We start from the raw sequence: 13507 nt of genomic DNA, 5'->3' as shown, positions 1-13507 counted from the left end.
AAGATTACTCATGTAATCTGTTGTGGACAGGACTCCGATAATTAATCAAGACTGGTTTCTTTGGTTAGAGTGAGCAAATTTTCTTTCAGTTTTCAAGTCATTATAGGTAAGTTCATGTAATAATAACCTGTCAAGTTGGTAACTGTTATACCAAAAACGAATAAAATATTTACTTATATGGGGAGGCTAGAGGGATCTGGCAAAGAGAATGTAGGGTGAGGAATGCATTGGTCCTGGTGTCAATATTTTTGAAGGATGCTTTCTTTTGTCATTTTAAAATTTATTTCTCAAATAAATAAGAAAAATATTAAATTAAAAATTAAAGGAGAAACAGGTTAGATTATAATATAATATAAAAGTACAATCAGCAAAACCTAAAAGGTGGAAAAGTCTACAGGTCAAATGATCTGGTATCCTCAACAAAAGAATTAAAAATACTGAAAGAAACTAAGAAACATATCAACTAAATGCATTATGGGAAACTAATGCGAACAAAGCAACCATAAAAATCAACAAACACCAACAAAAACAAGAGAAACTCAAAACATATGGGGGATATATGACTATATTTTGGATATTTGCTAACATTAAGGTAATTTTAAATATTTCCATTTTTATATGGGATAATGTGTCTGTTGTTATATTATTAAAGAGAGACTTTATATTTTAAAGATGCAAATGGAAATAATTATAGAAGAGATATAATGAGTGGGATTTGTTTAAAAATAATCAGATTGCAGGGATGATTTGGGTGAATGGGTATATGTGAAAAATCTATAATGTGACATTTAAAAGTATATAGTTAAGTGAAGAAAAAAAAAAGCTGGTGACAAATAAACTCCAAGGAACCGAGGCTGTGTTGATCTGTAAGATTCTAGATCCAAGATGGAAATCAGCAATGCATACATCTGTAGAAAACTTATTTTGTACCAGAGGTTATTTTCAGAGAACTGAAAGGGAAAGAGTAGTGATGAGGGATACATAAGCAGAAGACGACCTTTTAAAATTCTCTTCTCCGTCTGGCAGACTCCTTCTTTTACCTTCCATATCTTTGCACAACTCTACCTTCAGATTCTCCTCTCAGTTCCTTCCCTTCCCTTGCCCTTGCTTCTCTTTTTCCTCTTTTATCACTTATCCTTAACTCCCTCCTTTTTGCTAAGCTTATTATGCAATAAAGGCATATTCGATTTATTTTTAAAAATTTGAATTTTCTTTTTTGATTGTATTAATGGATTAATTATTTCATATGTAGGTGATTATACACCCAGGTTTGGCTGAAACAGTCATGATGTATGACTTTCATCTCAGAAATTTTTAATAGCACTCTTTTCTCTCTTAAAAGAGTCCTGGATTATATGATAAATTATGTTTATGTTTTTCCAAATTTTGTAGTAGTTAGCTGTCATTCATAGTCTTTAGAAAGTAGTTACTTAGTGCTGTTGAAAAGCTTGGTTTTTCCCTGTGCTTTACTTTGATGGACTGGCGCATGTAGGTCAGTGGTTCTCAACAGAAATGAAGTTTCTATTCTTCTCTTAAAACATTTTGTCAGGGAGATATTTGTTCTAATGAAAACACTTTACCTTTGAGAGATAGAACATTAATGTACTGGCAGCTACACAGCTCTTTCAATAGATTCATTTGGCAGAATTAAAATTTTTAGAAGCAGAGAACAGGCAGGATCCCCAGAGAACAGAGGAAAGGCATATTTTGATAGGGAAGGAAGGTGTCAAGCACAGGCACATGTGTGGAAGGAAAGACAGATGTGGGGGCTGGAATAGGACCTAAGAGCTGAATTGCATCAGTGAGAATTGATGGAGTCAGTCATGAAAACTGAGATCATGAAGAGTCCAAGATCTACTTTGCTTAAATAGAACATACCATTATCACTATTGTAAATAATAACTGCAGCAACAACAAAACAACAACAACACTACAGGGAAACACAGATGGTTAAGAAATGACTCCCCTACCCTATAACTACCCTTGATTACCACTTAAAAACTGAATCTGGGTTAATTTAATGTTTCTCTCAAATCTATTCTTTACCTTCCTCAGATATCTGTTTCAGAGGATAGTTAGATGCCAAAATATATGTGGAGGAGTGGAGTGAAGCTGGGTCACAGTATCATCATCTGGCTGCTTGAGCATCCTCTTAGGTACAATAGTTCTTGTTTATTCTTTGGCCCTAAAGCTTCTTCAGTACCTACTCTCATATCAATATTCAAATTTCTTCACCAACCCTTGGCCACAGAACATCATCCCACTGCCCTCTTGGCTCTGGGAACTGTGGGGAAAAGCTCAATGAGCCTATCTGAGGCTGGTTGCCTAGATAGCCAAGGTAGCCATTTCTACCCTCCTGCATCTATGTCAGGTGCTATGCCAGGAAGCTCTTCAAGGCTTTCTACTTTTTATGGCATAACCCATAGAGAGAAGTTGATCTCTGCTCCAGAATCCTCAAATTTATCTGGGGGTTTGTGCCAGTCTCAGGCACGTCACATCCTTGCTCTTATTTTGTTCTGCTCTATATGGTAAGTCTCTTGCTATCAATTATATTTTCCTTTTGGTTATGGGTCACATTTTTCCACTTCTCTACTTCTAATAGAAAATCTAGTAATTTTCTATTAGACACTAGACAATATAAATGTTATATGGGTGAGGATCTGGATTTTTCTTTAAGTCATGACTTGTTTTAGCAGGTAGTTAAGTAACTTGAAGATCAACTTGATAATTTTGAAGCTTACTTTTAAGTTTTAATAGTGCATATCTGGAGTAGCTTTTACTCTAGGTTAGTTTAGCTCTGATATTAATGGATGAATCACTAAGGTCCCTACTCTCTGTTCGTCAAGGTCTCTTTAATCTAACTAGTTATATTTCAGACACCTCCTGGCCCTATCTAAGCTCTGGTAATTGGTTCAGCTTAAAGTTCCTTAGTTTTTTTTTGTCTAACCTTTATAGAGTTTTTACCCTGTGCATGTACCTGTTAGTATTTAGATTTAAGTGGGCTCTTGTATAGATTTTGGAGTTCTTTTGATTTCTCCTCTCTGGTTTCTGCCCCATATATTTCAGCCGCTTAGCCACGCTGAACTCTGATCTGTTTCCTTAATTTAGCAATATTCTTGTTCTCCACTTGGGTTTTTCCTGTCTGTACTACAGTCCTTAATGTTTATCCATTCAAAAAATGGGGTGATCATAGGGCCCACCTTGTTTGCATCTCTTCTCCTAGGAACAATGATCCTCCTTTGCCTATTGTCCAAAGCCTGAAAACAGTTACTTCATATATTTTGTAAAGTTTTCTAGTTACTGCTGGAGAATAAGTCTGCTACCAGTTACTTCATCAAGTCTATGATTGCCTCTTTGAAGTTATACTTTTAACTATAAATTCCTCTGATAGATAATGCATTCTAGCAGCCTTCCCTACTGGTTAGCTTTACTGAGAAATATTACCACTCTACATGTGTTGGAAAAAACTTAATTACTTGCTGCTTCCTGAATCTACCTTCCTTTGCCACTTTTTCATCTTTGAACATGGTTTTCTCTTTATTACTGGGGAGACTGAGAAGATATCATTTTTGTTTTTAAATATCTGATAAACTGGACCTTTTATTTTACTGCAACACAAAGTCAAATAAGGAATGGAGCTGAAGATGTTTTAGATGAGTCTGAAAAAGGAGAGTAGAATGATCAAGTTTGATCCTTGGTAGCCAAAATCATATATTTATTATGTGTCACAATTGTATGCCACACATCATTTCAAGGATAAAACAAAGTAATTAAAAGTGATACATTAAAACAAGCCTTCTTAATGAATGTACTTTACTTTTAGAGATATAAATTAGGAGCTGGCACATTATGGTCTTTGGGCCAAATCTCTCCAACTGTCTGTTTTTATATAGCCTGAACACTGAGAATGATTTTTACTTGCTATAATGTTTGCATACTAAGTGGTTATATAAGTGCCTATATAATATTCTCAGTTTGTCTCTTGGTCCATGAAGTCTAATATACTTACTCTCTGGGTCCTTAAGAAAAAGTTTCCCAACTCTTGGTCTTAAACATTTTTATCCATGCATTCCACTATACCATTCATTTAACAAGTATTTTTCAATGCCTTACATTGTACAGGAAACCTACAGAAGTTCATAATTTATCAGAGAAGATAAGACATTGAACATAAATAGCAATAGCACAGAGTTGAGTGAAAGAGGAATCATGGGAGAGGGGTAATAGGTTAAGGACTGTCATATTGCAGAAAAGAATAGCTGACATGCAGCTGGGAGAAATTAGAGGAATGTTGTTAGTTGAGGTGATATTAAAGGTGGGATAAGAAAGGTGGATAGGATTTGAATATACAAAGGCAAATGTATTCAAGGAGGGAAACCTGGCTAAAACTCAGCCACAGTTGCAATTCATAAAATGTGCTACAAGTTCATTCTCTGACTCTGAGTCTTACTCTCAGTAAGGCAATTAATTGGTGTTCTAGGGTTTGGAGAAAAACATTCTTTCCCTTTGATACCAATTTTCCTCCTGCCTTCTCACCTCATTTCTCTCCTCCAGTCAATATTTAGTCTGAGTTTCTTTGTTGAAATTCTAAGGGATTGAGTAACAGGTTTTGAGGGAGCTGTTTTCCTAGCTAATTTTTCTGATTTGGGATTCCAGTATACTTAGGAGGAAGCCAGTATTCTGTACCCTCATCCCAGGTTAGAAGAGTTTTGGCCAGATGACTCTACATATCACTCTCTGTGTATATCTGTGTTCAGCAGGGAGAAGTCTGCCAAGTTTTCCTTCTAAACTGCACTTTTTCTCTTCATGGAATTCCATGGCCAGCAGCATTTCTCTTTTTGTAGCTTTGCCAGGCTAGTATCTATGATAATGGTAGAGGAGGTAGGAAAATTAGATTCAATATTTGTAATGTTTAGAAATTGCTTTCTTTCATGGAAATAAGCCTCTTAATGGTAGGACCAAAGAAATTGATCTGAGCAGAAAGTGAATATTTATATCCCTGTTTAGTAGAGGTCTGAATACACAATGAAGAACTGAAATAAATACTGTCATTCATCCTAAATGGAATGAACATAACCTGAAAATAATTTTCTTATGGATCAAAGTTTTAAAGTAGAGTTGGAGTTAAAAAGATTATTCAAAGGACTAAAATTCATGATATTGAGCTTTCCTATGAAAATGATCTTTAAATATAATTTGGGATGATGGCATGGTTCCTGATTGATGAGTTAAAGGTGAAAATAGTTTTTGGGAGGATATGAATATAATCATGTTCAGAAAAAGAGTTATTAGATAATACTATCTATTCTTTGAGATAAAAGTATTTTTTTGCTATTAAAGACTAGTCATCCTTAAGTCTGTATGCTGATTAACACAAAGTCCCTGAAATCAAACTCTATTCATAGATATACACAGCAATACTTAGTCACAATAACGGAATAATTTTCATAATGAATTTAATGCATTTCCATTTGATGATTTGAATAGTGTTTTTACATGTCACAAGTACATTGATTTCATAACACTCACTTCTTCCATGGTCTTTGCAAATAAGTTTGGATAATTTTATGTTGTTTTTATTTGAATTTATTTCCATCTTTTATAATGGTTATACTGGCTTACCTAACATAAGGGTAGTAAGAAATGAGTTGAAAGTTGTAATAAAGAATGATGGAGTCACTGAACTGGAATCAGACCATCAGACCAAATAGAATATTTGGGGCATTTATTAGCATTGAGAGACATTCTTCTTGTGTCTGTACTAATCTCAACATTGTCCAAATTTCGGAGAATCTGGAGAGAAGACACTTAACACTCCTATGATGTAATATGCAGTGTAAAATTTTACATAGTGAGCTTGAGGGGTGTCGGCCTGGGTACATGAAGAGAAGAGCAAGAAAGGAAAACCTGGGCAGTAACTGCAGCAAATTAATTGGTTTGCAGAGATTATTTTAGGTACCTCCAAAAAAAACCAATAGGGATATAGCAAAGGGGTCAAATTTCTATCAATCATTCTGGGTGGAGCTATCATAATTTGGTAATTGAAACTAAGTGTAAGTATACATTTGGGAGAAAATAAAATTAGATTCATCCACACACCATGTACTAAAATACATGTTGATGGATTAAACATTTAAAATTTAAAAAACTATGAAAATATTAAAAGAAAAATCAGGAGAATATTTGTGTTATTTTGATATGAGGAAGATCTTCAACCCCACTGATAAAATATGCAATTTAAAACTATTAAATATAAACTTTACACTAATCAGATTTTTGTTTGTGTACAGAAATTAATATACAAAATCAATTGCATTTCTATACACTAACAAAAACAATCGGATAGTATATATGTAATATATATATTATATATACGTATATATAACATAAAGCTCATGGATACAAGGAAGAGATTGGTGATTGTTAAAGATAGCGGTTGGGGGATGAGAGGGATGGGTGAATTTTTTTTTTTTTTTGGTTTAAATAAATCGAATTAAAAAGTGATTTAGAAAGAAAAGAAAAATCAGCCATTAACCTGGAGAGAGCCTTTGCTAAAATAGGCAGCTCTTAAATTATCTTGCACAACAATGTTGGTCATCTTTAATTTACTTATCTGATAAAAAATATGATAAAAAATATCTAAATTCAAACCTTTGTGTTTTATCATCCTTTGGCTTACATCATAGATGAATAAAATCTAACAGTGCAAATGGGGTAGAGGTGAGAGAGAGAGAGAAAGACAGAGAGAGAATGAGAACCAGACAGAAGAAAATTAGAGAAAAATGATTTAGAAGCATGACCTACTTATAGAGCTAGGCCTAGTTGTACTTAGTTGAATGGAAGAAACAATATGGAAGGGAGAACAGAATATTCATAGAAGTTTATGAGCCTCTGAGATAAGGTAGTAAGTGTGGCTCAATATCTGAGGACCTCATCAATCATATTCATTGTTTTTAGGAGGAGCAGAAATGGAATTCGTGGAGAGGCAAACAAAGGAAAGGTAGCTATAAAATCTGGAAGGATATATACCAACTATTAACATGGATAATCTTACTGATGGAGGTGGTGGATAATGCAAATGAGGAAAGAGAAAACTGAAAACTTTTGTTTTCTTAGGGAAAAGAAAGTAAATGTGACTTTGTTTTGTTGTCACATCTGGCAAGGTCTGGAAAATTTGTTGAGATAGAAGCTGGCTAGAATCTAATACCTTCTAGTTGATTTTTTAGGGCATGCATTACCCAACCTTCTTTACAGTTAGGCTTTGACCAACAAAATGTTTTCAAAGCGACACTTCTAGGTCTATACCCTAAAATCTCTTGTGAAATTCTTGGTTCGCTTTCTCTTCCTAATGGACAACTGAAAGTGATACTCTAATCTGATAATGCCAAGGTAGAAGGAATCTGGATTCCCAAATTACTGGCTGGAGAATAGTCTGGGAGAACTGCCCAATTGCGTCAAACCATGATGTGGAAGGGCACAAACTTTTGTTGTGTTAAAAACTGCTGAGTTTCAATGTTCTCAACCTAGTCTATGCTGACAAATACAGGCTTTGTACACGTCAGAGCTGAACTGGTCAAGAAGGGGAGGCTTCGGTGGTGAGACGCCCAGTTGAAAGAATGCACAAGGAGCTGACCTGAGAACGAAACGTCAGGCACCAACTTTATTGCGGGGACCACGTGCTTCTATGCTAGGGGACTGCATGGGCTTTATATATGTCAGAGAACAATAGTGGCATTCTGCCACACATGCGTAATAAACAATAAGCTGAGTCATACTTGCATAAATTAGGCGCAGGCGCCTTACTACATTAATGTAACATTTTAATCCAGAGTCCTATCTTTAGCTGCGAGCCTGGAGCACAGCCAGACCTGGGATCCACAGTACAGAACTAGGGTACTGTGTAAAATATGTGTAAAATGTGTAGCTTTGGCTTAGTAGTTGGGCTGTGAATAGCAAAGACAGATACAACAAGCTAGAGGTCCATGTTATGCACTGGCAAAATATTTGAATAAGTTGTCACCAGTTATACCTTGGAAGGTAGATCCAATGCTGACTAAGCTATAGGGGAAGAGGTTGGACAATTAAATTTTAATAAGAAATAGTTGGAATCTGGAAGCAATTATCAGATTCTAGCAGAAGTGAGAAAATAGAATTCAGATATCTGAGACCTTGCAGGACTGAAAAAATTAATTATGGTTTCTATATCTAAATTGTAAGAATTGGAATTAAAAAATAAAAACTTTGAGCGATGAAGGTGCTAACAATTAGCTGAATAGAGTCAGAAAAAGATTTCATTAAGAGTGAAACCTCTCATCTATTGTCCCAGATAGCCTCACAGTATCCAGTATTAAATTGAGAATGAGAGGTATTGGGAAACACAGGCAAAGAACAAAACACAGATCTGAGCTATATGTCTGAAAAATTTTTTGACTATGACACAATAAACTACTGGAAGTAAAAATGCTAAATATCTACTATTTTTCTGAGGAGGTGGTATGGGCAAAGAAGACATGCACTCAGATTAAGTCGCTTGACCGATAAAAATAACTCTTTGTTCCTTAACTTTCCACAAGCAAGGAGCAGCTTTGAGGGCTTGGTATAGACCTCAAGTAGGATCTTCTCCCTAACACTCACTTCAGATGTGGCCAAGTTGAATAACAAACAAGGAGGATATTCCCTAAGGGTAGAATTATTCATTTTAGAAAGTAATAGACTATGGAGATCTTTTCAAAGAGCAGAATCAAGGACCTACCCGCAAGAGGTGAGGTGGGGGTGGAGGGTGGATTCTTACACTGACCTAACAGGATTTTCAGGATTGCTATAGACCTACATCTGCTGTGTTTCTGCATTTCTTCCCCTTTCCTAATGGGAGTGTTTATTGTAGCTTTCCTGTTCCTGTTCAACCACTGTATAAGGGATGTAAGAAGACATATCTTTCTAGTTTAATAGGATGCTGGGCCCTGAGGAGCCACATCTAGACCTAATGGAGAATACTTCGTCTCACTCAATGATTCTGGACTTGAGCTGTAAGCAGTCACTGGATGGGACTTTGGGCTGCCACTCCTAGAAGGAGAGTATGTTCTATATGTGTGAGAAAGAGTGAAAACGATATTTAAGGACAAGATGTTCAAGCAGAATGGTTCCAGACTAGAAGAAAATATTTGAAATACCAAAATCTACCTTTACAGTCTTCTTGCTGGGAAGGAGTTAGTTTAGACCATAATAATACATCTGGAGCACTCTGACGCAGAATCTTATTCACAATGAATAATCAAGAGACTTAAATAAAACAGAGAAGATAGGAATAGGTTACAGAAGTATCTTTTCACTAAGGTGAGTTTACAGGGCATGCCTATCATAAAAATGAACTAATTAATTAAAATGATGAGTCAATTATATCACACAAGTGATGACAATGAGTTTAAAAAAGGATCAGTTGGCCATAGTAGGTTGTACATGGAACTTAAGAGATGGCACGAGACTACTGGTAAAATAAAAGCAGAAATTGGGAAACAATTAGAAAAAGCAACAAGATAATTTTCTTAGTTGCCAAATACTTATAGAAAAACACTGAACCTAATACTACAAGTTAAGGAATACAAAGAAATCAAAGAAGACAACTGAAATAGTTTTCACCATTTGTAGTAAAGGAGACATAGTTTTCTCTTTTATTCTTTTTTTGACTCTTTCTTAGCTGAACTCTTTGCAACTTATTCTTGAAAACCTCTTCTTATCGAGTCCCTGTGGCACCACTGTTATATGTATCTCAGGTGCAGAGCATGCTTTCATCATTAGACCCTTCGTTTGTTTATTTTTTCCTCACTCACCATACTCTTATTTCTCCCCAACTTCCTAATATACTATCCATGTGTTTACTTAGATATGTGTCTACCTTAAGAAATATGTAGTGCTATTGTTTTGTGTTTTTTATTTACATAAATCATATGGTTATAAATGTTATTCTGTACCTTACTTTCTTGTATACTACTGTATTCTTTTATATATGTCTATGTTGTTACATGTATATGTGGCTTATTATTTATGACTGTTCCATACCATCATTTTCCTCTATCACATTGAATTATCTTTTTCCCTTTCCAGAATGTCTGCCCCATTTTACATTTCCACTAGCAATGGGTGTTAACATTTTCTTCCCATTCTGATGACTATATAGTAGTATTTCAAAGTAGTCCTTATTTGCTCTCTCTGTGATCCTTAAGAAGGTTGAACATCTTTTCATATTTTTATCAGTCATTTGGGCTTCCCTATTAGTGAATTTCCTATCCATACTCTTAGACCATTTTTCTATTCTTTCCTATTATAAAAATGAATTATAGTACTTCATTGTATATTATAGCAATTATCATCTGTCAGATTTTGGTATTTCAAATATTTTCTTCTAGTCTGGAACCATTCTGCTAACTTTGACAGTGGTGTCTTGTTGAAAAGAGTCTTTAATTTTTTTAGTATGATAGATATATATATATATCTCCATTAATTTTTCCTTGTGATTTGTGCAGAAGAGGCCTTCTTTAAAAAAATCCTACTCTATTCTCTATTTAGCTCTTTATATTTACTTTCAAATTTACGTATTTTATCAATCTGGAGTTTATCTACATATCTGATATAGGAAGATATCCAAGTTAATTTTTCTCTACATAAAAAGCTAACTTTCTCAATACTATCTACTAAATTATTACTTCATTTCACCCTGATTTGTGATTCCATTACTTTTATATGCTAACTTCACATTTATACTGAGTGTTTTGGGCTCTCTGTTGTATTTCATTACTCTTCTTATCTGTTCCTGAATCAATATCATTCTAATTTTATAGTTTTAAAGTATGTCTTAAGATCTGGAAAAGTAAATTCTCCAGATTTGTTCTTTTAAAAAATTTTATAGCTATTCACAGATCTTTTTTCTTTTATGTAAATTTAGGAATCACTATCATATTCCAAAATTATTTTTTCTGAGATTTTAATATAAATTTTATTGAATATATACATTACTTTGGGGAAAATTGGCAACTTTAAAATGTTTTGTCATCTTATCCACAAGCATGCTATCTTACTCTGTCTCTTCAGGTCTTTTATTAGTGTCTTTTAATATAGTTTTGAAAATTTCTCTATAAATGTTTCAGAAATATTTTTGCTAATTTAATGCCTAGATATCCTATAATGTTTATTAAGTTGAAAGTGAACTCATTTTACTCCCTTTTTAATAGTTTACTTGATGATTTTCTTTCAATTAGTTGTCGTCTAATACAAATTTATTTTTTCTTTTAAATTTTTGTTTGTATTTTATTTTAATAAACTAACCAGTTTATTTATTTAGCTGAGTGTCCTATACTTTATTGAGTAATAGCTGTAATAGTGGGTATTTCTGCCTTTTTCTGGAATTTGAAGGGCCTACATCACATTTAAAATTTTCTATAGTAAGTCTAATGTGTAATTGTTTTATTATGTTTAGGAAGTTTTATTTTATTCCTAATACTTGGGACTGTGTTTTGTAATAATACATTTATGCTGAATTTTATCAAGTAATTTTTTGCACTACTGAGAACATCTCTGGAGCAAATCTTCAGGACTTTTGGGTGTAAATCATGATGGGTCTGCAGTCAGACAAAACAGACAATGTCTTTATGAGCTTGGCCACTTCATTATGGTTAATAGAGATTGTTGATCTAATTTGCTACCTACTTTTGTTCTCAAGCATGCTTGTTCAAAGACTCTAATTTTTGACATCGTTGCATAGCTGGGTCATTGTGAATCATATGGGGCTTGCATGAAAATTTAATAGCAAACATAAATTCCTCTTGAGATACAATTATTCACAACCAGTACTGATAAAAATAATTTTAATACTGCTATTGATTTTTTTTATATTTTTGCAGAAAAAGTGACATTTTAAAGGAAAGCTTTGATTGTGCTGAATTTACTTAAGAAAAATCTAGATGTCAAGAATATAAAATATGAGTGACAGAAAACAAACTCATTTTTAGATTACAGTATCCTGTTACTGTTTTAGTTTGATTTATTATGGTTTTATAGTTACAAATGCTTTTTAAATTGTAACCATTGCTTAGGAGAATGTGAGTTAATAGAATCATGGAGAATTCTTTAAGCTTTTATTTCAAGAAGGGGGAAAGAAACAGACTTCTGTATAAAATTTCATTTGTAATCTACAACCAATTAATAATTTTGTGAATGATTATAAAGACCATAAAATCAAAAGAAGGTTTTAAATAATTTAAAATATGTAGATAATGCAGACTTACAAATAACAAGTAAAAGTGAGCATTATGTGTATCTCAGAAAAAGAATCTGTTTTGTTTTCACACAATGTCATTGACTCTCTGATATTTGAAGCATAAAAAACAAAAGTTCTTTGTAAAAACTCTGATGGCATTTTTTTCCTTCAAACTATAAAAGTTAAATATGGGATTCTGGACACGAGTATAAATAACTTCCCTAGGGAATTCAGTATTACTTGTGAGGAATTTTTTTGTTCAATTTTTTCTGTAAGGGCAACTACGCATTAAAAATTCTGAGTTTTTCTTCTTCTTCTTGGTTTTTCTATTTGGCATTGTTACATTAAACTCAGGAGTGGTTCAGATGTGAGAAATGGGAAATATTTAGTGAGTTTAAAAATAAGACCTGAGTATTTCTCTCTCTCTCTCTGTCTCTCTCTGTCTGTCTTTGTAATTGGCAAGTTACTCAACAAAATTAAGGGGTGTGTACTCTGTTTTGCATTATCTGCTTCTCCTTATGGTCGTCTGTCTGCCAAGATAAAGATCCAAGTCATGTATGAATGATGAGGTAGGAATAAGAATATCATAAATATTACACTAACTTCTCAAATTTCTTGCTTACCTTTGTTTTTTCCACTTGGTTGGAGTTTGCATTTTAGCCAGAAAACTAGTGGTAAATATTGAAATTTATTATAAAGGTACATTGGAGATCCTGTAAGCAAAATGAGTTTAAAGAGAATTTAGTTAACTGCGAGACTGTGGTATAGTTTAGTCAACTTTGTAGTGCTGTACTTTAAAATGCAGTGAAAATGATAATCATTTCCAGTCCTAAATCACTCTATTTAGTTCAAGTAAGGTGTTATTTTAAGGATATTTGTAACAAGAATAGAGCCTCAGTGTAAGAAATACAATTTTGGTAAGGTAAGGCTTTCTTTATAAGTGGAAGCTTTTGCTCCATTGCTACCTGGCCAGTAACACTGAGCCTTCTCTGTTGCTTACTGATCTTTCAGCTGAAAACTTTTACCTTTACTATGGTTCTTCTCCTTAAAATTCTCCAAATTCCTTCTTCATAATCTGGCTGCTCATGTCTTCTCCTTCACCTCATGCCTTCTATTTGAGTATTCTTTTACTTTCAGGTTCCACTGCTGACATTGTCATTGTATCCTCCAATTCTCAGAGTGAGATTTTAATACGCTCAGTAAGTTTTTCACAACATGCCCATTTATGAGCCACTGGACAGCTGAAAGATGGTCTGA

The sequence above is a fragment of the Pteropus vampyrus genome, unplaced genomic scaffold, assembly GCF_000151845.1.
Source record: "Pteropus vampyrus isolate Shadow unplaced genomic scaffold, Pvam_2.0 Scaffold2, whole genome shotgun sequence".
NCBI classification, from domain to species: Eukaryota; Metazoa; Chordata; class Mammalia; order Chiroptera; family Pteropodidae; genus Pteropus; species Pteropus vampyrus.
Note: the sequence above shows the minus strand (reverse complement) of the source record.